The following is a 14566-nucleotide window of genomic DNA, read 5'->3' as shown; positions in this document are numbered from 1 at the left end:
GGAGACAAGGAGCAGCAGTGAGGACCAGTGACAGAAATAGCAGCAGCAGACGCAGAGCCAAGTGACTGCAAGGAAATGGTGCGGTGGACTTCCCAGCCCACAGAGTGAGATATCGGAATGCCTTTGGCAAGAGGCGGGTTGGAGAAGTGGGGTACCTCTGAGCTGTTGTTGACACAGTTCAAGAGTTGGTACCACTTGCCAGAGCAGGTTAGGGGCCAGGCTGAGGGCGCAGGAGCAGAGAGTGGTGTCTCTGGAGCCGTGGCTGAGAAAAGGCTGTCCTGATTGAAGAATTGTATCAGGAGCTTTCCTGATCAGGAATTGTAACTTGTTACCTCCCTAATAAACCAAAATGCTGTCTGGGAGTGCTCAGTGGCCACTTTCACGAATGCTGGAATACAGCAGAGAAGCAGAGCGCCGTGAGAGACAGAGGTCATGTCAGAATTGGCAATCGGGTCGGAGGATAGAGGCTTATCTGAGATCTACATCATAGTCATATACTTTGGCTGATGTTAATGGTGATTTTCTACTTTCCCCAACCCTTTTCACACCATTTTCACAATTGTATTACAGGAATTATTAAAATAAATAATTATAGTTTTCTGTTTCATTGTGCAGCTCATAAATGATTTCTTTTCAAATATCTGTATACTGCCTTAAGAAAAGCATTTAGGAAGAGGATAACGTTTACTGATAAGAAATCTTAAGGAAATAAATACAAGTGACGCTGTGAGGGAGGTATTTTTGTACACAACATCTTCACTGTTTCTCACTCTGGAAATCAGATCTAGTAATGAACTTTGTTCCATTCAATTTCAGCTACTTGCCATAATGAATCAAGTTACTCTATAACCTCATTAATACTAAATAGCTCTCTTTCTAGCCCTTAGTTTCCTAAATAGCTATCCATCCACATCTTGGTTAAGGACCTTCCTTTGTGCCTTTAGTAATTAATGGATTGGTAGCATTACTGCACTGCATCTTAAAACGCCAAAGATCGTCTACTATATTTGGAAAAATCCAATGGATGTCTGACAGGACATGAGCGTTCTTTGCATCTGTCAATCTCTTATTTGGTTGTCAACATGCAGCATGTCAGCTAGGTAGTCTCTGCGGGAGGAAGTAAGCCTGGTTAATCTCTTTCACACCCAGAAATAACTAGTCCATCATTCCAATTTAATGGCTGATTTTTATGCTGGTAGAACGGTGCATATACATTTAAAGTAGCAAGATCTCTGCAGATTCAACAGAATACTAAGTGAAATAGAGATGCTTTCGTTGCACAATATCATGAATCAGAAACATGAGAAACATGAAAAATTTAAAAACATAAGCTTAAATGTCAGATTGCAGAACACATCAACCCAACTTTTTTTACTATGTTTGATGGGAAAATGTTAGAACAAAATATTGGACTTTCTCACAGAAACCCAGAGTCAGATATAATCTTTACTTCTGCATAGTATTAAAATAAACTTTAAAATTGTCTTTAAATGTTCATTTCCTTTGTCTCCAACAGGGAATGTGCAGATGATTCTCAGCCAGGGGAGCTCATTTTGCAGTGGCAGAATTGTAGCCTCCATCAGTAGCCATGTATTTTACTTTCATTCATACATCAGTAATAAAATGATATTACCTATCTGCTCAAATAAAGACACCCACCAATGTTGGGTTATAAAGTCCAGGGGGAAAAATGTGATTACCTTCACAATCGTCATGATTTCATTTCCATGAGATTTTGAAAGCAATTGATGGAAAGCGTTATTGTTGTGGTTTCTGAGACTGGTGCTAATTTGGCCAGACAAGCATCTGACTACATATGATTACCAGCGCTCAGCTAATACTATCACTCTGATGCTTGTACCATGAGCTGTCAAACATTTCTTAAACCACAGGCTCCTCCAGTTTCTTTAATTTCATGATGTTTTTGTAAATCTTACCCTGAAACAATTCCTCCTTAGTTCTCTAGACCTGCACTAACAAATTTAGCACACATTGAGCGGCTTCAAATGCCAGAAAATTGTCTCCCACAGTCCTAGAGGCTAGAAGTCAAAAACCCGGGTGTTGAAGGGACTGGCTCCTTCTGGCGGCTCTGAGGAAGAATCCTTTCCATTCATCTCTCCAGGCTTCATGTGCCTGCTGGCAATCTTTCTTCCTTGGCCCATAGCTGCATCACATCAGTATCTAAAACCATCACCCCATGACTTTCCTCTCTGCCTCTTTGTGGCGTAACGTCCCCTCTGTGTTGAGATCCATCATTGTAGCTAGACCCAGTGTTAGACTGGGTTGGCTAGTGCAACAATTCCAGAGACTTTCATATATATATATGTGAAAGAGCTTTTTTATCATTTTATCTCTTCCAGTTCTTATTTTATCTTATTTTTATCACATCTCTTCCAGCTCTTATCACAATCCATCCATCCATTGTGTCAAGCACTTTTCTACATTTGTTGCCATTATCATTTCCAAAATATTTTCTTTCTACTTGAGCCCTTGGTATCAGTGCCTCATATATTCCTCTCCCTACATCACAAACCCTTGATAAACTAAAAATTATTATTATTTTCTTATATCTTACATCATCCACTGTCTCCCTTCACCCACTTTTCTGTTGTCCATCCCCCTGGGAGGGGGTTATATGTAGATCATTGTGATCAGTCCCCCCTTTCTGACCTCACCTTTCCCTACCCTCCTGGTATTGCTACTCTCATTATTGGTCCTGAGGGGTTTATTTGTCTTGGATTCCCGGTGTTTCCAGTTCTTATCTGTACCAGTGTACATGCTCTGATCTAGCTGGATTTCTTAGGTAGAATTGAGACCATGATAGTGGGAGAGGAGAGAGAAAACATTAAAGAGCTAGAGGAAAGTTGTATCTTTCATCGTTGCTGTACTGCACCCTGACGGGCTCGTCTCTTCCTTGTGACCTTTCTTTAACTCTGTAATGCCAAGCGTGACGTTTTCATAACATTTAATTAAATGTATATATTAAGATATAGTGATAACTGTGAAATGTTATCAGCAATGTATGTATATAGTAGCTTTCCCCCTATGCCCCTTTTGCATTTTTAAGTTTACCCCAGCGGACTCATGTTGCACTTGTTCTTTTGTGCTTGGTTTGCTTTGCTTAGCATAATTTCCTGCAATTCTCCCCATGTGGCGATGTGCTTCATGCGTTCATCACTGTTTTTTAGCGATACCTAGTACTCCATTTTATGTGTGTACCACAGGTTTTTATTCCATTCATCTGTTGATGGACATTTGGGTTGTTTCCAACTCCTTGATTGTGAACTGTGCCGTGATGAACATTGGAGCACAGATGTCTGGCCGTGGTTTGTTTCTTGCCTCTTCTGGGTATATGCCCAGTAGGGGGATTGCTGGGTCATAAGGTAGTTCAATTGCCATCTGTTTTAGATATCACCAAATCAATTTCCCTAATGGCTGTACATACCTACAGGTTCACCAGCAGTGGGTGAGTGTTCCTATCTCACTGAAGCCCCTCCAACACTTGTTACTTTCTGATTTTTTTTATTTGAGTTATCTTTGAGGGTGTTAGGTGGTATCTCATAGTTGTTATAATTTGCATTTCTCTTATGATTAATGAATTGGGAACATTTTCTCAAATGTTTATTGGCCATTCGGATTTCTACCATTGTGAAAATTCTGTTCAGGTCCTTTGTCCACATCCTCAATGGGCAATTAGTTTTTTTTTTCTTTTTGGAAGGTAGCAGAGCACTCTAGATTTTAGTAATAAAATCTTTTTCTGATGTGTCATTGCTAAAGATGTTTTCCCTGTCTATGAGCTCTCTTATTTCTCTCTTCGCAAAATCTCTCAATGTACACAGGTATTTTATCTTCAGCGTATTGCACTTGTAATTTGTGCATCTTCTGTGTTTGAGTCCGTCTCTATTTCCGATAGCCTATGTATTCCCTGTGCCCAAGTTCTCAAGTTTGTACCAATGCCCTCACTGATGACTCCAATAGTTTAGGGTTATACCTAGAGGTCTGTGATCAACCTTGAGTTTATTCTTGTGAATGGAATGAGGTAAGGGTCTTGCTTCATTTTCCTGCAGGTAGACATCAATTTTTTTCCAGTACCACTTGTTGAAGAGCGCATCTGCTTCCTATTTTTGTTTTGGGGGCCCTTATCAAAGATCACATGTCTGTATGCTGATAATTTTATTTCTGGGTTTTCAGTTCTTTATCATTGGTCTGTGTATCTGTCATTGTACCAATACCATGCAGATTTGATAATTGTGGCTGTATAATATGTGCTAAAGTCAGGTAAGGCAAGCCCTTCCACTGTGTCCTTCTTCTTGACGAGTTCTCTGCTAATTCTGGGCTTCTTCCCTTTCCATATGAAATTGGTGGTCAGTTTTTCCAATTCTTTGAAGAAAGATGATGGTATGTGTATACAGATAGCATTGAACTTATATAGTGCCTTGGGAAGAATTGACATCTTTACTATATTGAGTTTTCTAATCCATGAGCATGGGATATTATTTTATTTGTTGAGGTCACTCTTGGTTTCTTGTAATAGCATTCTGTAGTTTTCCTTATACAAATCTTTTGGGTTTTTTATTTTTAGTCAGCTATATCCCTAGATATTTCAATTTGTGCTTAGCTATTGTGAAGGGTACTACTTTTCTGATCGCCTCTTCCATGATCTTCTCAGATTTGTATAGCAGTCTGATAGACTTTTGGTTGTTGATTTTGTATCCTGCCACTCTGCCATATTCCTCTATCATTTCCAGCACTCTCTTTGTGGAGCTTTGGGATTTTCCATATATAAAATCATATCATCTGCGAATAACGATAGTTTCACCTCTTCCTTTTGGAGATGAATACCTTTTATGTTTTTTTCTTTGCCTTATTTTAGCTAGGACTTTTAGTACACTGTCAAATAAAAGTGGGTACAAGGGGCATCCTTGTCTGGTCCCCTTTTTCAGTGGGATTGTTTTCATGTTTTCTCCATTGACCACCACAATGGCTGTTGGTTTTTTATATATTATCTTGTACTATATTGAGGAATTTTCCTTCCCTTCCTATATTCTTGAGTTTCTTAAACAGGAATCTGTGTTTGATGTTTTTGAATGCTTTTTTTCCACATCCATTGCTATTATCAGGTGGTGAAAGAACTTTATATCAAGAAGTAATTTATATCAAGACACTTTGTTAGGCAGATAGGCAGGGATGGGATGTCCATTGACGCATGCCCAGGAGAGCCAAGCATAGAACAAAGGCCTAGGTTTTCCCCTTGGTGGGCATGGTGGGCTGGTGGGCGTTAACTTGGATCAGCCCACCTGGGCCAGGTGAATTCAATCTAGCCAGTGAGGTCAATCTGGGGTCGTCCACCATGCCTCGCCCTGGAATCCTTGAAAAGGCAGGAGCCAGAGAGAGAGGAACTGGGGAAGGAACTGGGTAAGGAACTTGAGATAGTCCTTTTGGAGGAAAACTTGGGAGAGAGATCTTTGCGTGACCCCGAGCAGTCTCTGCCAGGCTGCATGGTCAAAAGGAATCTTATGGGTGCCGCGTAAAGCCTGAAACTTCTTTTAAATCTCATTAAATTCACTTGGATCACGAGCCAGGCTTCGGCATGAATTCTTTCTCGTGTAGCGCCAAGGACGGAGGTGTAACTCTAGCCCAGAAGGAGAGATCTTACAACTTCAGCCCATTGCAACTCAAGTCCATAAGTCCTACACTAGTCTATAAGTCCCTCGTAAGACTCATGGGGCCACATGCAAGAATGCAGAATGCAGGAAGATCACAGGCTGTGGGGGGCAAGCTCATGTGGATCCAAGGTCAGTGGTAACATGGCAGGGCTTCAGCAGCTCTCAAGTTGGCCAGCAAGCAGGAGAGTGAAAGCAGAGGGAGGGGGTTCCCCAGGGCATGCCTTATGAGAAGGCCACGTTTACAAGGAGGCACCATCAGGCTGAGACTTGATTGAGAATTTGGATATCATCCCTATACTTTTATATATCTGCAATCTGACAAAATGATCTATTACAGGCTCCAATCTAAATACAAGATGGTCTACTTTTAGTATCTTTAATTTAATGACATTTGCAAAGATTCACCATCTCTTTCCCCAAGTATGGTCACATTTATAGGTGCTGATCAAATCTGCGATTCCTTTCTTGGAAACATTTAACAAACTCATCTGTTGGATGGCTGACAGCATCACCCTCATTTTTTTTCTTCACACCTTTTCTATATCATCAAATTGCTGTCCTTTCATGATCCTCTTCATTTTTGTAAACAAAAAGAAGTCTCACAGAGTGAGGTCAGGTGAGTAAGGTGTGCAGGGGCAAGAGGAGCATGCTGTTTTTTGCCAAAAACCTGGCGCACTGAGATGGATGCGTGAACTGGTACATTGTGGTGGCTAAACAAGTCCCCCACCTGCCATAAACCAGGCTTTTTGGTCACACACTGTTACATAATCTTTGAAGAACTTCTAAATAGAAAGCTTGATTAACAGTCTGGCCTGGTGGAACGAACTCCTAGTGCACTACAAGTCAACATTTTCATACATTCAGGAAGTTGATGCATGTCCAGAATGAGGTTAGTCATCAGTTGACATTTCACCTTTTTTGAAATGAGAAAATCACTTTTACACGTGAGATTTAACTATAATGCTGTCCTTGTAAGCTGTGTTTAACATTATAACAGTTTCTGTGGCATTTTTCTTGAGCAGGAAACAAAATGTCACAGCTGCATACTGTTCTCTTCAATCAGACATCACAAAAACATGAGGTTCAAGTAAAACTGATTTTAAGAAATTATTCACTATGACCAGAGAGAACCTTCCCTGCTGATGCCATTGGGTGCACTAACTCAGAGCCAGTTGTTCAATGCTTGCCTAGTGGGAAAAATCTGTACTACAAAAGCTTTGCCCAGCGGAGCTTTCTTCCCACTTTTTTTTAAGGTACACATACACACACACACACAGACAGACACACACACACACAGAGACTGAGACAGAGACAGAGACAGAGAGTATGAGAGTGTCACGATTCAACCTACTATACTCTCTCAGACCTGAGTTCTGCGAATTGGTTCAACTGGAAAACTTCACACACCAACAGCCTTTTTCTTACCCCTTCAAATTTCTTTTTGTTCCACAAGCTCAAAGAACACTTAAAAGGAACACAATTTGAATCCCTTGAAGATGACAAACTGCCATCTTGACAGGGTATAAATTGAAGTTCAGAGAATAACTCTGTAGAGATTTCGAAGAATGGCATCGCCTTCAGAAGTTTTACCAGTTAGCAGGGAAAAGATACAGCAATTAAAATGAAGTGAATTTTTCATACAACCAAACGGAATCAAATGTAGAAAACAATGTTTATTTCTGTGGTTATGTAGTGGTTACACACTGGGTGGTTGGCTTCACATGCCACATGTCAAAACCACCAGCCACTCTGCAAGAGAAAGATGGGGCTTTCTTCTCCTGTGAAGAGTTTTAGTCTCAGAAGCTCACAGGGGAAGGAAGCTCTGAATCAGCATCGACTAGATGGCAGTGAGGTTCTTTTTTCCCCCTTTCTTCACAACTGCAAACTCACTGCCATCAAGTGGACGCTGACTCAGAGGAACCCTGTAAGAGTGAGTAGAATTGTCCCTGCGGTGTCTGGGCTATCACTCTTTATGGAAGTAGACCGGCTCATCTTTGGGCTTGCTGTCAGGGTGGGGGTGGAGGCTGGTGCTTTTGAACACAGACCCTGTGGTTCGCAGCCCAACATGTAATCCACTATGCCACCAGGCCTTCGATGCCCTTCCTAGTTTCTTCTTTTTAAATATAGTGATGATGATAACAATTTGGAAAAGAAGTCATGAAATACAACAAAATATTTGCCATTTAACCACTTTTAAGTATACAATTAAGTGATAGTAATTACATTCACTATGATATGCAACTGTCACCACTGTTCATTTACAAAAGTTGCCTATAATTATTTTCTTAAATATAATTGGGCTAGTTCACATTTGTATTTGTTGTTTTGTGCCTGATTTATTTCACGTAACAATGTTTTTAGTGTTCATTCATACCTGGAATTGGTTAAGAGCTGCAAAGGAAAGTGTGGAATGGCCTTCCAGCCACAGATAATGGAATATGAAAAGAAGTAGATGTTTGACGGGGTGCAGCACATTGGTAGATCAATCTTCCCAAGACTGTGTGCTGAGTGTGGGAAATGAGGCCTCTAGGGTGTGCCTTGGATTATGACTTTTAAAAATTTTTGTATGGATTTTATAGTGGTTTAATCTCGAAATTATAGTTACACATCTACATTAACCAATCTGATGTGACACTAAAATTGTACATTTATTCTCATACTTATTACACTGCTTAACTCAGACTGAGTTCGTTAGATTCTGGTTGGATGTGAAGTTTTGCAGGAGATGTGAGCCTCGCATTGCCTTTCGGGTCATTTAAAGAAGTGGAGGAGCGCAAGAGTGACTGCTCCATGTGCTGCAGAGCTTCTCTGGAAGCTTCAATGAACTCACCTGCTCAGGAAGATTTAGGCATCGTCACTTTTCCCCCATAGTCATTTAAAAAAATCATTTTACTGGGGGCTCTTTCACAATCCACACATCCACACACATCCATTGTGTCAAGTGCATTTATACATTTGTTGCCATCATCATTCTCAAACCATTGCTTTCTACTTGAGCCCTTGGGATCAGCTCCTCATTTTTCCCCTCCCTCCCTATACCACCCTCCCCCACAAACCCTTGATAATTTATAAATTATTATTATTTGTCATATCTTACACTGTCCAACGTCTCCCTTCACTCACTTCTCCATTGTCCGTCCCCCAGGGAGGAGGTTATATGTAGATCCTTGTAATCTGTTCTCCTTTCTACTCCGCCTTCCCTCCACCCTCCCTGGATTAAGTGTTCAGCAAACATTCTAACTGCTTCTTTGTTTTCCAGGCTCTCTCTTCTCCAATCCTATAAACTGTTAAGGCATTCTTCACAAATTTGGCCTTGGTCATATCATTTCCTGCATAAAAACAAACAAATAAACAACTCATATAGATGTCCATGATGTAAAATATGTAGTCTAGGTCGGTAGTTAATAGATGTATTATGTGTTAAGGGTTAAGACCAGTGACAGACTCAAGATCAGTACTCTTATTGCTTGTGTTGCTAGCCTGGCATTGTTCTACTCTGTACTTGCTCTACTTTCAAAATCATCTGTTATTATTTTTTAAGTATACCTTTATACTTTATAATTAGAAAATACTTGAGAACAAACTTACTAGAGATGCTCAGGACAATGTCAAAACAAATGCAAGAATTAATGAATAACATCAGAAAGTTATTTAGGACATCTGAAAATTATAAAACAAGCTCATATATCAACTGAGACAAATGGAAAATTCCAGTAGGTTTTTGGGTTAGGCTGGGATGACTAGAGAAACAAATTGAGTGACACTCATATATGTGTAAGACTGAGTTTTATATCAAGAACGAATTATACATCGAGAAAACATCCCAGCCCAGTTCAACTAAAGTCTATAAGTCTGATACCAGTCCATAAGGCCCTCTCAGACTCATGCAGTCACACATAATGATGCAGAAGCAGGAAGATCACAGTCTGGTGGGTCACGTTTGCAGGGATCCATGGATCCTGTGGCTCAGCACAGGGATTGAGCAGGTCTCCACGGGGCATCAGCAGGAAGGTGAAGACAGAGAAATAGGGTAGGGAGGCTCGCAGGTGCCTCCTTTGTAAAAGGCCACTCCCACAAGCAGTCACTATGAGGCTGTCACCTGAAAGACAGGCTAGACTTCACCATACAAGTTGGCACGAAATTATGTATCTACCACATTTCTGTTACTTATTTATCTTTAGATCTTGAAAATTGTTCTAAAAATTATCCAACATAATAGGGACAACTTTTATGAAAAAAAGCATTTTGAAATGGGAATAGTCCTACTTGCAATTAAATTACATTGCGTAGCTGTGTTTAAAACAGGGCAGAGAAGGTGCACGCTGAGAGGCAGCTCAATAGTCTACAGGGAAAGCCTGAGAAATGAGGGTAGAAAGCCTTTGCTTTTTCCTGCAGCAGGTGATTTAGTATTGCTGACCTTTATGCCCGATGCGTAACCACTAGACCACCAAAAACCAAGTGAAATGCACTGCCAGGGAGTCGATTCTGACTCCTAGCTACACTACAGGATAGAGCAGAACTGCCCCTGTGAGTTTCCAAGACTATAAATCTTTACAGGGAAAGAAAGCCCCGTTTTCCACAGAAAGCTTGGTAGTCTCAAACTGTTGACTTTGCAATGAGCAGCCCAAAGCGTATCCATGAGGCCACCAGAGCTCCTCAAAATGGAAAATATTTTTCCAAACTTATTTTTCATCAGAATTAAGTTTTGTTTAATCAAAGCTTAGGAAATAACCCCCCAAAGTATTCATACTTTGCTCTTCTCTCAGGATCTATGCTTTGCTGATGCCACGGATCATCATTTCCAATGCAGACTTGGAGCTGGGTCATAAGAACACATTTCAGTGCTCTCAGGACCGGTCTAGCTCCCTGACTAGACTGATGATCCGCAAAGTGACTTCAAAAAGTTTGTAGAAAAATTTTATCTTTTAATTACATTTCCCATGAACGTTTGAAGCCCCCTTACATGTATGAAGTATATTGTAAGGTTCTTCTATTTGCCCATAATAGCTACTCCCCTTAGAGGATCTCCTCCCAGTCTCTTTATAAGCAGATTATTGATCATTGAAACTAAGTTGGCTGCTTTGCATCTGAACAAATATGATCCCACTACTCCTTATTTCTGTGAGACAGTGGTGGCTCAGTGTAGATTTCTATTCTTTCAAGTGGTAGGTCTGGGCTCAATTCCCAGGAAGGATACTTCATGTCCCCTACCTATCTGTTAGGGAAAGGATACTTCATGTCCCTACCTATCTGTTAGGGAAAGGATACTTCATGTCCCTACCTATCTGTTAGGGAAAGGATACTTCATGTCCCTACCTATCTGTTAGGGAAAGGATACTTCACATCCCTACCTATCTGTTAGGGAAAGGATACTTCACTTCCCTACCTATCTGTTAGGGAAGCTGGGTGCTGTTGTGATGCTGAGCTGTAGATCACACTCATTTGATCTGTAGTCCGTTAAGGGGATGTGCCTGGATCCACCATGGGTTTGGTGGATTAGAAGACAGTTAACAACACCAAAAAAAACCCAAAACAAACAACTCCTTGCTTCTTTTGTGTCATTATAATGATAGTGACAGATGAAAACAAACCTAAAAAACAAAAAATCCAAATTCCAAACTTTGTTCAGATTTACAAAGTACATTGAACTACTGACTTTTGATCTTGTTCAAGACAGCCACAAGTTAGATAGAGGAGGTACACAGCCCGTTCCTAGGAGACCAGGAAATAAAAGAACAAAGGTAGAAACCAAAGGTGGAGAACAATCATATAGATTTCTAAGCGGAAATCTTGACAACAGTGAGTCAGTAAATGATCCTTAAGGGTATGTGATTTAAAATGCAAGAATAAAAATATTAACTCACACATTAGAAAAGTTTCTCTTTGATGCATTGTAGCATGGTAGCTAAGGACTCAAACTGTCAAGGCCACCTGTTAGATTCTGACCATCTCAATTATTAGCTATGTGGCTTTCGGCAAGCTATTTAACTTTCCAGTGCCTCAATTTCCTTATCTACCAAATGGGGATGACAATATTAGTTCCTAATTAATGATGTTTCGATGAGAATTAGGTAAGTTAATGCTAGAAAAGGGTATAAAACAATTACTAACATGTGGTATATGCAATGGTATTTGGAGATTATTATTGTCAGGCAGATGAGGATTAATTTGTGCATCATATACGAAGATACAATCAAAATCAAAGAAACTGTTATTAAACAAAAATAACACAATGTGAAGGTTTTGTTTTTCAGTCTATTTCTTGGTCTATGAAGGTATTCCTTCATCTAGGTCTATACATTTCTGAAGGAGGGATTCTATCTCTCTAACCTTTCCCTGAAGAATCTGCTTTCTATAATTAACATGCAGTCAAAACAATAGTTCTGGCATCCTCAGGGGACTTAAAGTTGAGTTCCTTATAAATGTTGAGTTTGGGGAACAAATAATTCTACAGTCAAGATCAGGGCCATCGGGTAGATAGGGTAAATTTTCTGAATGAAATTTTCATAGGATATCTCCTTCTACCCTCACAGGATGAGCAGCTACAGGGTCATGATAGAAACAAACAAAAAAACATCTCGCTGTAATTTTCCTGGTCTTTTTCTCACCAATGCAATTTTCAACTTTCTTAAAATGTCTTCTTCATAAGTCCCATGATCATCCTCTGATTTTAAGAACTTCTATCCAGATGGTGCCTTTGAGGAGCTCCAAAACCAGTTGCTGAACTCATCTCTCTGTTGGATTTAGTTGACATAGCAGGTCTCCTCGGAGAACCACTGTTTAGATTTTTCCTTGTGCTGGACCATATTGGTAACTGGAAGACTCATCCCCACTTATAATTTGTTCCACAGAATCACTTTATAGCTTTTATCTTGCGTAAAAGACTGGTGGAAAGTGAGCTAGTTTACCTTTGCACTGCCCATTACCTTAAAAGATTTCTGAGGACAAGGTGTTTGCTTAAAATTATAAATGTGGAATCATGTGATATCCCAACTCCCTAGCTATCACATTAACACTAACTCGATGGTTTTTTTCCCACTGGTTTCTGAACCTCAGGCAATTTCATCATTTGTGATGTTGATGATCTTTCTTCCCTTGGCTCATCTTTGAGGTCTTCCAACAGCAGTGACAAAAAGAATGTATAACCTACTCCCTTACTTTTGGGAAGTAGACGTAGTTGTCGTTCCTGTGATAGGCACTCATGGACCAGGAGAGGAACAGAAAACAAAAAGCAGAAAACCGAATTAAAATCCAATCTTTTCAGTGGTAAGGAAGCCTTATGGGAACATTGGTTAAGTATTGTACTGATAATCACAAAGTTGGCGGTTCAAACCCACCAGCTCCTCCCTGGGTTTCAGCTGCTGGGTAAGGAGTGTAGGAATATTAAAAACATTAGTGATCTAAACTGAGTGGTGAGGAAGAGGATAATTTGAGGGGGAAATTCTCATCTCTTTACCCTGATATCCCATATCAGAAATCAATGATTTTCAAACTTCACCACGAATCAGTCAATCACTTGAGGGCTTCTTGAAATACAGATTTCGGAATCTCCAGGGCTTTTGATTAATAATGTATGGAGTGGGGTGATGAGAATTGCATTTCTAATTAACTTTGAGAAGATGTTGAAGCTACATATCTGAAGATTCTACTGTATGAACCTCTCCTCCAGATACTAAGTCATTCTTTGTTTACTATTGTAACCCATTGTTTTACTTAATGTAGTCAGAAAAAATCTCCCTTACAAAATGTAGTAAGCTGAAGTCAGTGTTTCTCAACCTTCCTCAGGCTGCGACCCTTTAATACAGTTCCTCATGTTGTAGTGACCCCAACCATAACATTATTTTTGTTGATACTTCATCACTGTAATCTTGCTAATCTTATGAAGCATAATGTAAATATCTGATATGCAGGATGTGTTTTCATTGTTATAAATTGAACATAATTAAACCATAGTAATTAATCACAAAAACAATATGTAATTATGTATTATGAAATATTTATTTCTAATTACAAATAAATGAAGTTTCATCTTGAAGCATGGTGTAGCACAGGTAAGTCTTCATGCCAGGTACTCGTATGCGGGAGTATTTGTCGACCTGCCTGGAGATGGATGGATAAAGGAGCGATGTCTCAGTTCTTAAGACCATCAGAAATATGTTCTCTGATGGTCTTAGGTGATCCCTCTGAAAGGGTCATTTGACCCTCAAAGGGGTTGTGACCCACAGGCTGAGAACCACTGGCCTACAGTGTTATTTCTTAATGCAGTATCTGTGGAATTTTATAAGTGGCTACATTGCCGAAAAGCAGACAGGTTAGATGCAGGTATCTCCTAAAAGGGCCAGATAATGCGGAGAGTCTTCTCTTATTTACTGTTGTGGTTAGTTACAAAATCTGTTGTAAATTTGAGAGGATATGAGTGAAGGGTTGGAGTTTAGCCTGTCATTCAGGTAACAGCTTGATGACCTCACTTGGAGGCATTAAGAAGATAAATAGCTCACTGGAGGCAGACTGCAGATAGTCCCTGTGAGACATTCTCCTTGGCAAGCCACATGGAGACGGGCTGATGGCAGCCAGACCCTTGGAGCTGGAGAAGCCACATGGAGACCCCTGACCTTGCTGCTTTGCTTACAACACCACTGGATCCATAAGACCTTCCACCACCTGGCCTGTGATCTTCCTGCATTCGGCATCATTGCATGTGTTTTGTGAGTCTGAAGAGGACTTTATAGATTGTTATCAGATATATGGGCTAATGTCGGAATTATGAACTTGATTTGGACTGGGCTGGGATGTTTCTCAATATTCAACTGTTCTTGCATATAAAGCTCTTTTGTATATGCATGTGAGTTCTATGAATTTGTTTCTCTAGTCTACCCAGACTAACACACCTATTCGTAATT

The sequence above is a fragment of the Tenrec ecaudatus genome, unplaced genomic scaffold, assembly GCF_050624435.1.
Source record: "Tenrec ecaudatus isolate mTenEca1 unplaced genomic scaffold, mTenEca1.hap1 Scaffold_532, whole genome shotgun sequence".
In the NCBI taxonomy this organism is placed as follows: Eukaryota; Metazoa; Chordata; class Mammalia; order Afrosoricida; family Tenrecidae; genus Tenrec; species Tenrec ecaudatus.
The sequence above is the reverse complement of the archived record's forward strand: the minus strand, read 5'-3'. Positions refer to the sequence as shown.